The sequence below is a fragment of the Peromyscus californicus genome, unplaced genomic scaffold (genome assembly GCF_007827085.1).
Source record: "Peromyscus californicus insignis strain IS unplaced genomic scaffold, ASM782708v3 Scaffold_7__1_contigs__length_154581171, whole genome shotgun sequence".
Lineage (NCBI taxonomy): Eukaryota > Metazoa > Chordata > Mammalia > Rodentia > Cricetidae > Peromyscus > Peromyscus californicus.
The window spans coordinates 141,232,083-141,245,601 of record NW_026294595.1 but is presented as its reverse complement, the minus strand read 5'-3'; positions in this window follow the sequence as shown (position 1 = coordinate 141,245,601).

Below are 13,519 nucleotides of genomic sequence, written 5' to 3'. Positions count from 1 at the left end.
GGGAGCAAAGAGGACTCTAGGAAAACAACCATTGAACTGGGACCCAGAGAAATGTGTGTTTTCTGGAAGAAAATTCTAGATGTGACTAACCGCTGCTTCTGGGGCTTGGGGGTGGGCAGCCTCTCCCAAGCCCACTCTTGCTTCCTGGGTTTTTGTTTTTGTGTTTGTGCTTTCCAAGGTGCTCAGCTCTCCTGAGGGCTGGTGACAGTTCTCCGCAATTAATTCCATGTTTTATTCATCGTCGAAGGTTTTAAAGCTACAAATCACTCTGGGTGCTTTACTAACCACATCCTGGGCTCCTGGGTGGCAAGGAATGGCTCTTTTGCATGCTAAGCAGACCTCTGTGTCTCAGGAGAAAGAGCTCCTCCTGGTACTTGGGACTCTGATTGCAGCCACAGCAAATCAGACCAAATATGCCTGTATCTGATTTGCTGGGTACTAAATTCCTATCTCCCCAAGTTCCCTAAATTACTGCAGAGGAGTCACGGCCTTCTAATGCCAGAAAACACACTGTCTGATCTGCCAGCCACAGCCACTGGATTTACTAGGACAATAAAGGTGCCTTGGTACTGTGAAATATCAGGAAATAATCACACAGGTGCACGTGAGCCCACAAATTTGTTACTTAGGGGGGAAAAAGCAGCTGACCAATCACATGTTACTGAACTTGTATCCTCAGTACAATGGTCAAAATGAGGGGACTATGAGGTTCTGTTTGAGGCCAGACCAGCTCACAGTCCTCAACCTGGAGTAAAATGATTGAGAAAGTCCTGGAAGGCGAGCAGGACAGCAGGATACCCTGGCTGTACCCGGTGTAAGGTCTGTGGCTCTGTTCTCCGTTGGTTTTAAGACTCAGAGCACGTAACTGGTGTCCTCAGAGACGCCATTCCCTCACCTGCAGTTGGGAAAACAGCCCAGCAGAGCAGTAGTGGCCAGGGCCAGAAAGGGCCCTGCTTGTCAGGCTCTGGTCTGAGTTCCGGGAGAAAAGGTCACTAGATCCTGCCTCTGTGGAACTCAGAGGGAAAGGCCAGATGACTAGAGATGGTGAAAAGCCAGATGATCACTGGCTTTGCTGTCTGATCCACTCTAGCAAAGCAGATTCACTGTGTCTAGGGCCCTTTGCAATTCTACCATTTGGGTGCCTTTTCCTGGCGTGTGAGCCCATGGATCCTCCCAGCCCATCACCATCACCATGGGTTTTCCCCCCCTTTATTGCTGTGCTGGAGATAGAACTCAAGGCCTTATTTATACATGCCAGGCCAGTGGACTGCTGAGCCACACCTCCAGCCCCTAACTTGGGAATTGAAAGAAGGCATTCTACCATTGAGCCACATCCCAGACCGTGATTGGTGGACAATGCCTACACTAGACTCTTACTGCTGAGCCATGTCCACAGACCTTCCTTGGTGGATTCTAGGCTAGTGTTCTATGTTGAGTCACGTGCCCAGCCCCTTAGTGGGATCAGAAACTGACAGGATGGGGACAGTGGGTTGGGGACAAGGAATCCAGGACACAGATGGAGAAGGGAGGTGACAAGCAAGCCCTGCCTGCTGCATGTAGGCCACTGGGTGCCAAGACAAGGAGGTTTCCTCTGTCCTATTGCATCGAGGCACCCAAGGATGTCACTTACACCAGGGAGCCAGGCAGGAAGAAGGGAAATGGGACCTTGTAGAACAGAGAAATTGAGCAAGCAACCAGGAAGGAGTCCCCAGGCAACTGGTGCCAGGCCAGGCAGGAGGCTCTAACCAGAGCAGGCCAGGACCGTGGGTGCTGGGAGTTTCTGACATGCTGCCATTCCCTGGGACCAGAAAGGACAGTGAGAGCAGCCCACATGAAGGTGCTAGCAGAGGTTCAACCACTCAGCTACCAGGAAAATGACAACCGCCTTTGCCCAGGCACGTCACACCCCAAGCTGTGCTATCTCATGAAATTTGCCTAACAAGCATGATAAATGAGGCTAGATAGAGTGGGAAAATGAAGGGGAGCTGGGATGGGAAAAGAGGAGCCCCTAACCCTTGGAATCTGACTCGTGTCTGAGAGTCAGGAATTCACACACTCATGCACGCACGTGCTCACGCACACACAGACACACGCACCACTGTAACAATCACCAGCATACAATGTTCTATTTTCTAGGAGATTTCTCAAACAGCTAATGAACCGTGTTCAAGGCCAGACTGTCTGTGACCTTTGAGTTGCGCCTCAGCACCTGCCTCTTTCCCTGGTAAGCCTCTGCTTGTTTGAGAAAATCTCACAAGCAAGATTCTGAACAGTTCTCACAGTCAAAGCACAAGCCTTGCCCTCCTGGTGACCCTTGAAGACACTAAGAATTCCTTCAATGGTTTTTCACCTATGTTGCTATTTCTTCCAGACTTAGTTTTATTATTTTCAATTATGTGCATGTCTGAGTGTGGGTAAAGCCCAAGTGTACCTCAGAGTCCAGAGGCATGGGACTCTCCTGGAACTGGAGTTACAGGTGGTTGTGAGCCACCCAGTGTGGGTGCTGGGAACTGAACCCAGGTCCTCTGCAAGAGCAGTTTGAACTCTTCAGCATCTCTCCAGCCCCCTGGGTTGCTATTTAACCCCACTCCTTTATCATATTGGCACAATGCGCCTTATTAACAGCCTCAAAGCCTCCTTTACAAGAGAAATTCTCTTTTGCTGCAAAAGCTTGATAGTTCAAGTTCAATCCCCAGGGCCCACATGCACGGCAGAAGGAGAGAGCTGACTCCTGCAAGGCATTCTCTGACCTCCACATGCACACTGCGGTGCGTGAGTGCACACACACACTCACACACACACACAAATAGATAGATAGATAGATAGATAGATAGATAGATAGATAGATAAATGAACAAATGAAATACAAACACCAAAACATTTTTCTCCAATCTATGGTATTCATAGATTATATCCTTTAAATAATATAACTCCAAAGGTCATAAAATCATATAGATACACAAACATACACATGGAAATATACATATGCAAATATGTACAACACACATATACACATGTGTGTTGTGTATCTTAAGCTGGTTAGGCATGACTCTGCCTGCTCCTTGGATGTACACTGCCCTTTCTTAATAAACCTGACTTTCCTTCTTGTTTGTTTGTTTTTTCAAGACGGGGTTTCTCTGTGTAACAGCCCTGGCTGTCCTGGAACTTGTTCTGTAGACCAGGCTGGCCTCGAACTCACTGAGATCCACCTAACTCTGCTTCCTGAATGCTAGGATTAAAGGCATGCGCCACCACCACCCAGCTTTAACTTTGCTCCTTATTGACAGACCTTGAAATCATTTTCTGTGTGGGAGCGTCTGAGCAGAAGTCTCAGTCTACATGGTCAGCAACTCGGAATCCATCTCCCCAGTGGCTGAGAGGAAACGTGTGTTATCTTCCACGTACCAAAGGAGATGGCGGCAGCAGCCGTGTGGACTGAGTATTTAAAATGTGGTGATAACTTTAGCAGAATAATGTGTTTAGGCCTGGGGATAGCCCTGGAAGGGAAAAGCCACAGTTAGTCCCATTTTACAGAGAATACCAAGCTCGAACTCATCATGAGCAGACTCAAGTTGAACTAGAAATCACAGGGTTCTTCATTTCAGGTCATGAGGGTATCAGCATGACATAGCAGTAGTCAAACCTCCGAGACCGTAATCTGGAGTTCCCATGCTGGGGAAGAGATGATGCCCACGGGCCCTGGCTCTGTGCTGTCTGGAACCCTGAGCACCACGTGCTCTCAGCCTGGCCTCTGGCCTGTGTATAGCGGTCCCCATCAATCTCCCTCTAACACCTCTAGCAGGAGCAGCAGGCTTGATGTGCCTCACTGGGGTTCTGGAAAGGAGAGTGAACACACGCACACACATCTTCATCGTAAGTAAACGCCAGCAAGGCCTCCCCACGGCTGGGCCTGTCAAGGTGAGCCTCTTCTCACCAAAGGCCTAGACTTGCGATTTTGAGTCACCTTCAAATGAGGCCCTGCTAGAGCCAGAGAGACCTCAGGTCACAACTAAGGACTGTCGGTCACAGCATACCCTAGACAGTCACCAGAGCTACGCACTGTAGCACACGCCACCTCCCTCCCCTGTGAGCCCATGTTGCTTGTAGGGAAACTAAGGCATGTACAGGTCAAGCTGCTGACACAGAATCCGAGCCTGGGAAGTCCAGGGCAGAGCTCATGGGCTTCAGGCAGAGGCCAGCCCTCTGCCACCCCTCCCTGACCTGCTGAGCACCTGGGGTCGTGTTTCCTGAGCCTGCCTGGTTCTCGTTTCCTGAGTGGCGCCAGGGCGAAGCGTCACTGAGGCACGTCAGCCACTCTCAGTCTCTGCAGCCTGGCTCCGCTTGTCTTCATGTATGGTGGGTTTTTTTGTTTGTTTGTTTGTTTTGTTTTGTTTTCTCTTGGTTTTTCGAGACAGGGTTTCTCTGTGTAGTTTTGGTGCCTGTCCTGACCTCGAACTCACAGAGATCCACCTGGCTCTGCCTCCCGAGTGCTGGGATTAAAGGTGTGCGCCACCACCGCCCGGCTTTTTTTTTTTAATGTTCATTTATTTACTTTTATGTGTATGAATGTTTTTCCTGAATATTGTTCACATGAACTATGTGTATGCCTGGTACCCATGGAGGTCAGAAGAGGGCATCAGATTCTCTAGAACTGTAGTTACTGATGGTTGTGAGTTGCCATGTAGATTCTGGGAATCGAACCTGGGTCTTCTGCAAGAGCATCACGTGCTCTGAATCGCTAAGCCACCTTCAGCTCCTCTTGATGTTTTCATATGAAGTGTCCTAGGTCACACTGTACAGTTTATTCTGCTCTGACTGGCAGACCTGAGTCGGGAGCAAAGCTCTGAGCCAGGGGCCAGCGGTTCAAATCTTGACTCTGAGGCTCCTTAAGCACGGGGTCCCCAGCTAGGTCCTGCCACTGGCCCCTCCTTCCTCCCCACAGTGGTAGGCATGGAAACAAGATGCCGTAAAGCTGTTATTTGGACTCAATGAGGTGATGTGTCCCAGTCACAGAAACTGGGACCCCCACAGAGTAGGTGTTTAGCTAACATACACGTAGCCTTGTGTCTCTTCAGGCCCAGCTGGGCCCTGAATCTGTTTCCTCTGTCCAATGGAGAAGGGGCGGAGTTTTACTCAGACTCGTCTATGACAGGCCTGTAGAAAATGCTTTGCTAAGGCATGCTGACTCTGAGGCCCATAGGGTGACTCTGAAGGGTAAAGCCTGGTGGCCTCTGCCTTTGCTTCAAGTCTGTCTGGCTCAGACTCGTTGACTGCACATAGGTGTGTCCATCACCAAGGAGTCTATCTAACCCGGTTCATCCCTCTCCCATCCCCTCTGAGGCTGAAAGGGCAGAGTAGGTCATTGTCCTAACCTGCAGCTTCTTCTCTTCTTCCCAGCCACCCCAGGACTGCACACATGTTGAACCCAGCTAGAGCAGAGACCTGTGCGCAGGTGAGGGCCAAGGGTCCCAGTCCCTTTCACAGCTCCGTCTTTGATGTCAGGACAGAGATGTGCCTGCCTCTATGGTTTCTAGATATCACTCCAGCCTCAGCCCAAGGTCCCTCCAGCTGTATGGGTCCTAACCTCGTGTCCCACCATGGTGGGCCCTGCAGGAGGAGGCCCAACATCTTCTAATATCAGAAGGCCCCATGGATCCAGGTTCCCACCTCCAGGCCTTTCCTGAGGCCATCTCCTAAGAACTTCACGGCCAAAGGATAGAAAAGAAAGCCCAAGTCTTCCAGCCTAGGAGCGGCTCCCTACATCCTGTTTCCTGTGATGTCACTGAGACAGCTGATGGCCCTTCCAAGAAGCCTGAGAAGCCCCATTTGTCACTCCGAGGCTCCAGGGGGTCTCTGGAAAAGCAGAGTGGGTGATGTCGCCAGTTCTTAGTGGCCCCATAGCAAGGACCTTGTGGCAGGACCGTGAGCAGAACAGTGATTGAGGAAGAAAGGAAGGGGCTAGGTGGCTCTGATGGATCCAGGGGACTAGAGGAAGGACTTGGAACCTGATTTTAAAACAGCAGGACCAGGCCACATGGTGAGGAGATGGCAGCCACACACTGGGAAGCTAGGCCCAGAAAGTGCTGGAATGTCACAGAAGTAGAGTAGGAAAATACTTCCCCATGTGCTCAGCACAGGCTGGCTGGGGACCCACCTGAGGGCAGATGGACTTGGGGATTGGGCTCCCAACTGAGGTCTCCAGACTTCTGGATGGGAGCAGAACCTAAGGATGTCCCAGCTGAGCAGAGCCCAAGGGTTCCTCAGTCATCAGTACCAGGAGCCAGGAGTCACAGGCCAGCCACTACCTAACATACCCAAGGAGCTGCACCAAAGGAGCCCTGGACCTATGCTCACATCCAGCCACTGTTTGTGTGAGAAGTTTCTAGGTGTCATTGTGGAAATGCAGCCTGAAGTAAAGACATCAGCGAGGTGTCTCCTGATCCCTGGAGGAGGGCCAAGAGTCAGGAGGGGAAGGCCTAGCAGAGTGCCATTGACTATCCCAGATCCCGCAGGGTGACCCTCATCCCAGGTCACAGGGGGAGCTGTTCTTCTGGGAGAGAGGGACAAGATCTGTACCGCTCATGAACCTCGCTGAGATGGCCATGTGAGGCAGACCTGTAAGAGGGGCTACAGGTATATTCCTAGAGTGTGTGTGCTAAACAGAAATCAGCTTATACAAAGGCCCCACCTGGAGCCTCCCTGAAAGTTCTAGAAGCCGTGAGGAGACCAGTCAGTGTCTAGGCAGAGTCGGAAGGGTCCTGAGCTTTCACTACAGTGAGACAAGGTTTCTCAAGGGTCCTGAGCTGAGGAAGGTCATGGCTAACTGAGTCTTCAGCTTCTCGCTGGCGGCATGTTGGGGTGAAGGTCAAGCTGGAAGGAGAGCGAAGAGTCTGGAATATTCCAACCAAATTACCATGGTGATTGGGTTGGGACTGTAGCTGGAGAAGTGGTAAGGGGTGGGTCGGATGGTGAAGAGCAGAGCAGGAGGGGAGGGTGCTCAGAGGAGGAGAGGCCTCACCTTGGAAGGCCCTTTACAGAACAAAGATTTTCCCAGAAGCCCCTAGCACAGCATCCAGGAGGGCACAGGTACCCAGCGCCCTGCATCTTGTTTCCTCTTCTTAAGAAGCCGAGATGGACAAACAGCACCCACTCCCCAGGGCGTGGGGCGGCAGGAGGTCACATGTGTGCTGGTGTGTGAAAGGACCACAGACCTTCAGCAGCAGGAGCCCCAGCGTCAGGGACCCACGGGCAGGCAGACATGGGCTCTTCATCCTCTCTGTCCCAGAGCTGTCCCTGGGGCTCAATCCAAGGCAGTTTTATGGTAAATCAGAGGCTTGCCTGTTAAAGCCGAGAAGCAGTTAATCTGGACCTCTGCCAAATGGCCTTCTGGGAGCCATAAGGGAGGAGGAGGGAGGAGGGACGGGGGCAGCTGCAATCCCGTGTCTGACCGGGCAGTGGGGAGACCCACTGGGCAGTACCGTGCCTGGGGCCCTTGGGGAGAACTGCTGCCGGCCCCTCCTACTCCAGGCACAGCTTTGGGGAGAGAGTTCCTTCCAGATGACTCCTGCACCCCAGAATGGAAACGCTGGTGCGTTCCTTTGAAGGGAGCTCACAGCCCAGACACCGGGGTCAGCTGTGGGATGGATTAAATGAGATATTCTGTACGAAAGCCTGGCAAGTCAGGTAATGGTTGTTTTTCTACTTAGTTAAAATGCAGAGGCGAATCCGTTCTTAGCAAATCCATTCTCAGAACCCCATCGCTCCACTCACCTCTCGGCTGCTCCCTGCGCACGTGCTATGACCAGGCGTGGTCCAAGGTCAGAGAAAGCGGTTCCGAGAAAGATGGAGGAGACCTGTCCTCCTGGATGAATGGGACCTTCAGACCCAATCACTGAAGCAATCAAACAAGAAAAGGCCAAGCAGCGAAGACGAGAGTCGAGACTGCTCTGGAAGTCCCAAGAGGGGACGAAAAGGGAGCGGACGGCAGACTGTGAGCAGCACAGTACCCAGAAGCCTCTCTGGGGGGCTGGCATTGCAGCTGAACCCAGCAGGATCCAGACATGGGACTGCCAACAAAGGGTTGCGGGGTGAGGAGGTGAGGAGGTGAGGGGGTGAGGGCCTTGAGGTGGGTCCCATCCCATGCAGCCAGAGCCCCAGCAGCAGGCTGGCATTGGGAGGACGGGGAGAGAGGCTGGAAATCCCAATCATGGGGAGGTGGGCAGGCAGATGTGGGCTCCCCGTCCCCTCTGACCTAGTGCTGTCCCTGGGGCTCAATCCAAGGCAGTTTTATGATAAATCAGAGTGTTGCCTGTTGAAGCCGAGATGCTGTTAATCTGGATCTTGGCCAAATGGCCTTCTGGGAGCCATAAGGCGGGAGGAGGGAGGGACTGGCCGAGGGCAGCGGCAAACCCATGTCCATAAGGCCAGGCAGAGAGCCCTGGGAACCGTCTGTCCCTGGCCAGGAAAAGTGGTGCAGCTGGTAAGGACACTGGTCCCTGACCAGGACCAGATGGTGAGGGGCCAGAGGGGCTGGAGGGGCCAGAGGAGCCTGAGGAATAGAGTGGGAAGCCTTTTGAGTTCCACCAGCTGAGGCCCATTTCAAGAAGTCAGCTCTGCCCCTTCAGAGGGCCATGGGGCCTTGAAAGGGAGATTGATTCTAGAAGAACTCGAGGGAAGGCTGAGGGGCAATGTTCTGAGGCCTGGAGTCTGGAAACCTTGCTCTCTGACCCAGACGAGCATGAGGATGTGACTGTAAGAGCCGGAAAGCTTGTGGGACTGAGGATAATTGGTGTCGCTGGGCCTCAGTTTCTGATCTGGAAAAAGAGAATAATGGCAAGATTTAAACTGTGGCTGTGGCCATTCTTCCAGTTACTTCATTGCAGGAACATTAACCGAGTGCCTCTATGGCATCAGTCCTGTAGTCCCACCAAGGAGAATCAGTCTTTACTACAGGGCTCTGCGGTAGCGCATCCATGCCTCAGCCCTGGAGGGAACCCTGGGCTCTGAGGCTCAGAGTTAGCGACAACTTGGGCAAAACCACTCTGCTGATAAGGAGGAGAGTCAGGATTTGAACCAGGGCACACTCTGGCCTGATACCACATCCTCCACCTCCACACTTGGCTTCTTCCTTGTGAGGGTGGGTGGCTCCTAAGGCTCCATTTGACAAATGGGTCAACTGAGGCCCCAAAGGGCACTGATGCTGCATGGATTTCCCCTTTGGAGTTTCGTTCCATTGAATTCCAGAGGTGTCTGTGCTGCTTCTCCTGGGACCACTGTAAAGGGACTGTTCTGGGGCAGGATTCTCTGTGGGTTTATCTGCCACTGTTCCTGAAGAATTCTCAGCTGGTGACAGGGCTGTGTGTCACCTGATCCTCCCTCCTAGGGCTGAATGTCGCAAATACCTTCTAGTCCTGCTTAGAAAGCTTATTCTCAAGAGTCTGATAAACTTGTTCACACAATCAAGAACATACTGGGGTACCACCTACCCATCCATCCATCCACCTCTCTATCCATCATCTTCCTATCTATCTATATGTCTATCTATTCATCCAATTATCTGTTCATCTATTCATCCATCCATCATCTGTCTCCCTATCTATTCATCCATCTATCCACTAGTTCATACATCTATCACCTGTCCACCCACCTACCTGTCCATCTATCCATTTATTAGCCTATCCATACATGCATATATACATCCCCACACCCACTGCTCCAGAGCTGGGGCTGCTCTGGGGCCAGCATGGCCACCAGAATGACCTTAGAGACAATGGTCAAAGATGAAGTTGCACAGGCAGGTCAGGGCCACATACAGATTGGTGACTCATTAAAAACCTCCAAACCTCACGTTGGATGAGACTCCCAGCTCTGCCTTTTATTCCGCTCAGACCAAGAGTCTTCCAGGACCTTGAAGCCCGGCCTCCAGAGCTCCCAAGACTGCAGCAGATTTGGTTGGAGGTGAACTAGTTTGCTGTCAGCTGGCTGAGGGTTGGGGTAGAGTGGGAAGGAACCTGTGTCCCCAGCCTAGAAGTGCATCTGCCATCTGTTACATGCCCTGCTCACCCTGCATCCATCTTCTCACATGCCAGGAAGGTCAAGGCAGCCTTGTCCACGTGGATGGCATAGCTAAGCAGTAGGGAGGCACCAAGGAAGCCTCGCTGGAAAGGAGCCAGCCTGCCTTGGGGACCTCGTGATTCAGTTTTGGGGGCAGATAGCCCAAAGTACAGGCTCTGGCTGAGGGCAGAACTGATGTTCTAGAGCAGTGGTTCTCAACCTACAGGTTGTGACCACTTTGGGGACAAATGATCCTTTCATCGTGCATATTTACATTGCAATTCATAACAGTAGCAAAATTACAGTTATGAAGTAGCAACAAAATAATTTTATGGTTGGGGTCAGCACAACATGAAGAACTGTATTAAAGGGTTGCAGCATTAGGAAGGTTGAAAACCACTGTTCGAGAGGGAAGGTGGGTCACAACTTCAGACTGTGGCATGTGTGAGAAAGAAGAACCACGGGCCACAGAGTGGCTGGGGATCAGTATTGGTGAAATTATTAAGGCCACTCCACGTAGTTAAAAGGAGATTCATTTAATGGCATAACTTACAAGTTAAAGGATAGGTAGGTCGTGGGGTCTGGGGAAGGTGTATCGCAGTCCAGCAGTGTTCTCTGGAGCTCTGCTTGGCCCACCTTCACCGTCCAAGGTCCCGGAACCAAATGAGAGCGTAGCCCATCCAGATCTCAGGTCTCCAGTCGCCTCCTTTGGCCCCGCCTTGTAGGCGTGACAGTTGCCGAAGTCTCAATGGGGGTTGGAACTTCCAGATCAAAGCTGGAATGGCTACCCACTACAGATCAGCTGAGCAGGTTAGTGGATGTCTCATAAAGGAGGTGATGTTTGCATAAGACTTCTTAGTAGAGAGAAGAGGCAGTCCAAAGGCTACATGTGGTGGCTGCTCAGAGAGACCAAAGAGACCACGTGACCGAGGCAGCACAAGTCGGGGGTGGGGGGGACAGTGAGAGAGGGGCTGGCAGGCATGACCACACAGCACTCTGTAGACTTCGGGGAAGGTCTGATTGGGAGATGGACAAGCATGCTAGGCCATGGAACAGAGCATGCAAAGGATACACTTTGCGTCACATTAAACTCTCTAGGGAAGCACCCAACTTGCCTTTATTCAGGCAAAGTTGAGTTCTGTCTTCTGTTGACTGGGGTGGATACTCCTTAGACTGGTGCATTTGGTGGAGGGTCCCAGCCAGGATCACCTAAGGAAGCCCTCTGGAAGTCAGCTCTGCTAACACGTAGAGGAGCCTTCTACAGCCAAAACCCGTGTGTGTCACAGAGAGGGAAGCGAAGCACCTTGCTAAGAGCCTCTGATGCACCTGACATGTGGGCACAGACTCTGAGGCGGCCACTGTGAGGAAGCCAGACATCACTCTGGCTGTGGGAATGCCATCTGCCAGGGGAACAGATGCTGGACAAGTGTGGGGAACGGCATCAGCAATGCTTGAGTTAGTCATCTGGGGCAGCAGCCAGAATAAAGGGCTGACACTCAGCTGGCCCTGAGCAGAGAGGGAATCAGCCAGGAGGCTCTAGAGCAGGTTGGGGGTACTCTAGCAACCAGTGGATGTGATGGGAATGTGAGGCCCTGGAGGAGCCTGGTGGGTCCTGGGGCAGGTAGACCATGGCTATGAAGGACTTGATCGACAAACAGTAAGTATTGCTTGACTCTTGAAATTTCTTCCCACCTAATCAATCTCATTAATCACTTGTGTTCCATGTCAATAGGGATACAGCTCAGAAAATTCAATGTAAGAGTGACTTATGCAAGACTGTATATTTATATTCTGTTATCCAAAGGAGGCTTTGAGAATTGAGTGTCCTTACCTGTTACTGAAGCTCTGTGAGGTCAAAGGGGACCACATACCTTTCCTACTTCTGATACTCCATGGATGGCCTCCCTCCTCATGACTGCTTTGAGAAACAGGATAGCTGCTGAGCACCAGCCAGAGTGTCTGTCCATACTCCAGGGACCTAGAAGGAGGCATGCAGTCGGAGAACAAAGGCACATGTTCCTCACATAAGACTTCTTATGGGATGGTGTTGACCGGAGAGGGAGGTTGGGCAACATCTCCTTCTAGAAGCCATGTGTCCATCTCAAATGAAAGTTCTGTTTCCAATGATGGAAATGGGGGTGGAGATGGGCAGGATGTGAAGCTGTTCGGCTGGGCCCCACTCTCAGATCTTCTGGGAACATTAGCATCAATGCTGGTGATGTCCTTCAGTGGCCCGCCTTTACCACTATGAGTTCAGACATTCATCAAGGGCCTTTTATTTTTTTGGCTTGAAAACATCTCATTCCTGAGCCTCTTGAAGACCCTGGGCTTCTTCTTAACAAAGACTGTTGGGGTCCAGCCCCTCAATAGTATTTTCCCAGGGTCCATGGAAGAATCTACAGCCAGCTGATAATCTAATCTTAGATGATATCAAATGAATCTACATACAGGAAACTCTTCAGTCTATTCACTTTATTCTTCTGAGTCAGTTCTCTCTCTACACAGCTTCTATTCTGCTCTCATACTCAGCTCCTTTCTTGTCTGATTTCTCTCTATATTTTTCTGCTATTATTTCTAAGTTCTATCTCAATTCTCCCATCTATTTCTTTCCCATCTAATTCCTCCTCATCTTTCATCTTATTCTTCTAGTTCTCTCTTCTAGTCCACCCAAATCTCCAAGGTTTTCAGTTAGATACCCATACAAAGCAGCAATTCTCTGGCCAAGGCAAGATCACACAGGCTTGAATTCTTACAGGGTCAAAAGGAGGGGTGATAAGATCCACATAAAGAGCAGTAATTGTCAGCTCTCATAGCAGCTCAAAAGGGAAATGGCTAATGAGGAATGAATCAACTAAAGGCTAAATTCAGTTAATAGATCTGAAGAGGGGGATATGTGTTCTCAAACTATATTCTTAGAAGTGGTTAGGTAAAACTTTAGGATTCTATAAGTCACTGAGTGAAAATAAAACTGTCTTTTATTCCTTTGGAGCCATATCTCTCTCAGCTTAACTCGGTTGCCCATTTTCTGGCGGGGTGGGGGAAGTGTACTTGGTAACTAGGCAACCTGTATCACAGCTTGATGTACCTGGTGTGTAAAAGCCCTTTAGTTCTGGGTTGATTGTTAAACGGAGATCTAGAGCTAGAGATAAGACTTGGAAAGGGGAAGGTTAAGCTTAGTTAGCACATCCACCTGGCTTTCTCTAACAGATAGTCTGGATGCTATCTATTTGCGGTCTGTTCTTAGAAAGTCTCGGAAGTATCTCAGATAAGATACTCTCATCTGGAGAAGGTCCTGGCCGGATGTTGCTAATGACAATAATTACAGAAAGGCCTGAAATTAGGGGTCTTGACTGTGTCTGTTGTTAACACAGTTGGAGAAAGTTATCCAAATACTTTAATTGTATAGAAGAAACTGTGCCCAATGAATGATCAACATACTGTTCTAGGAAAAAGCTACAATAGCACA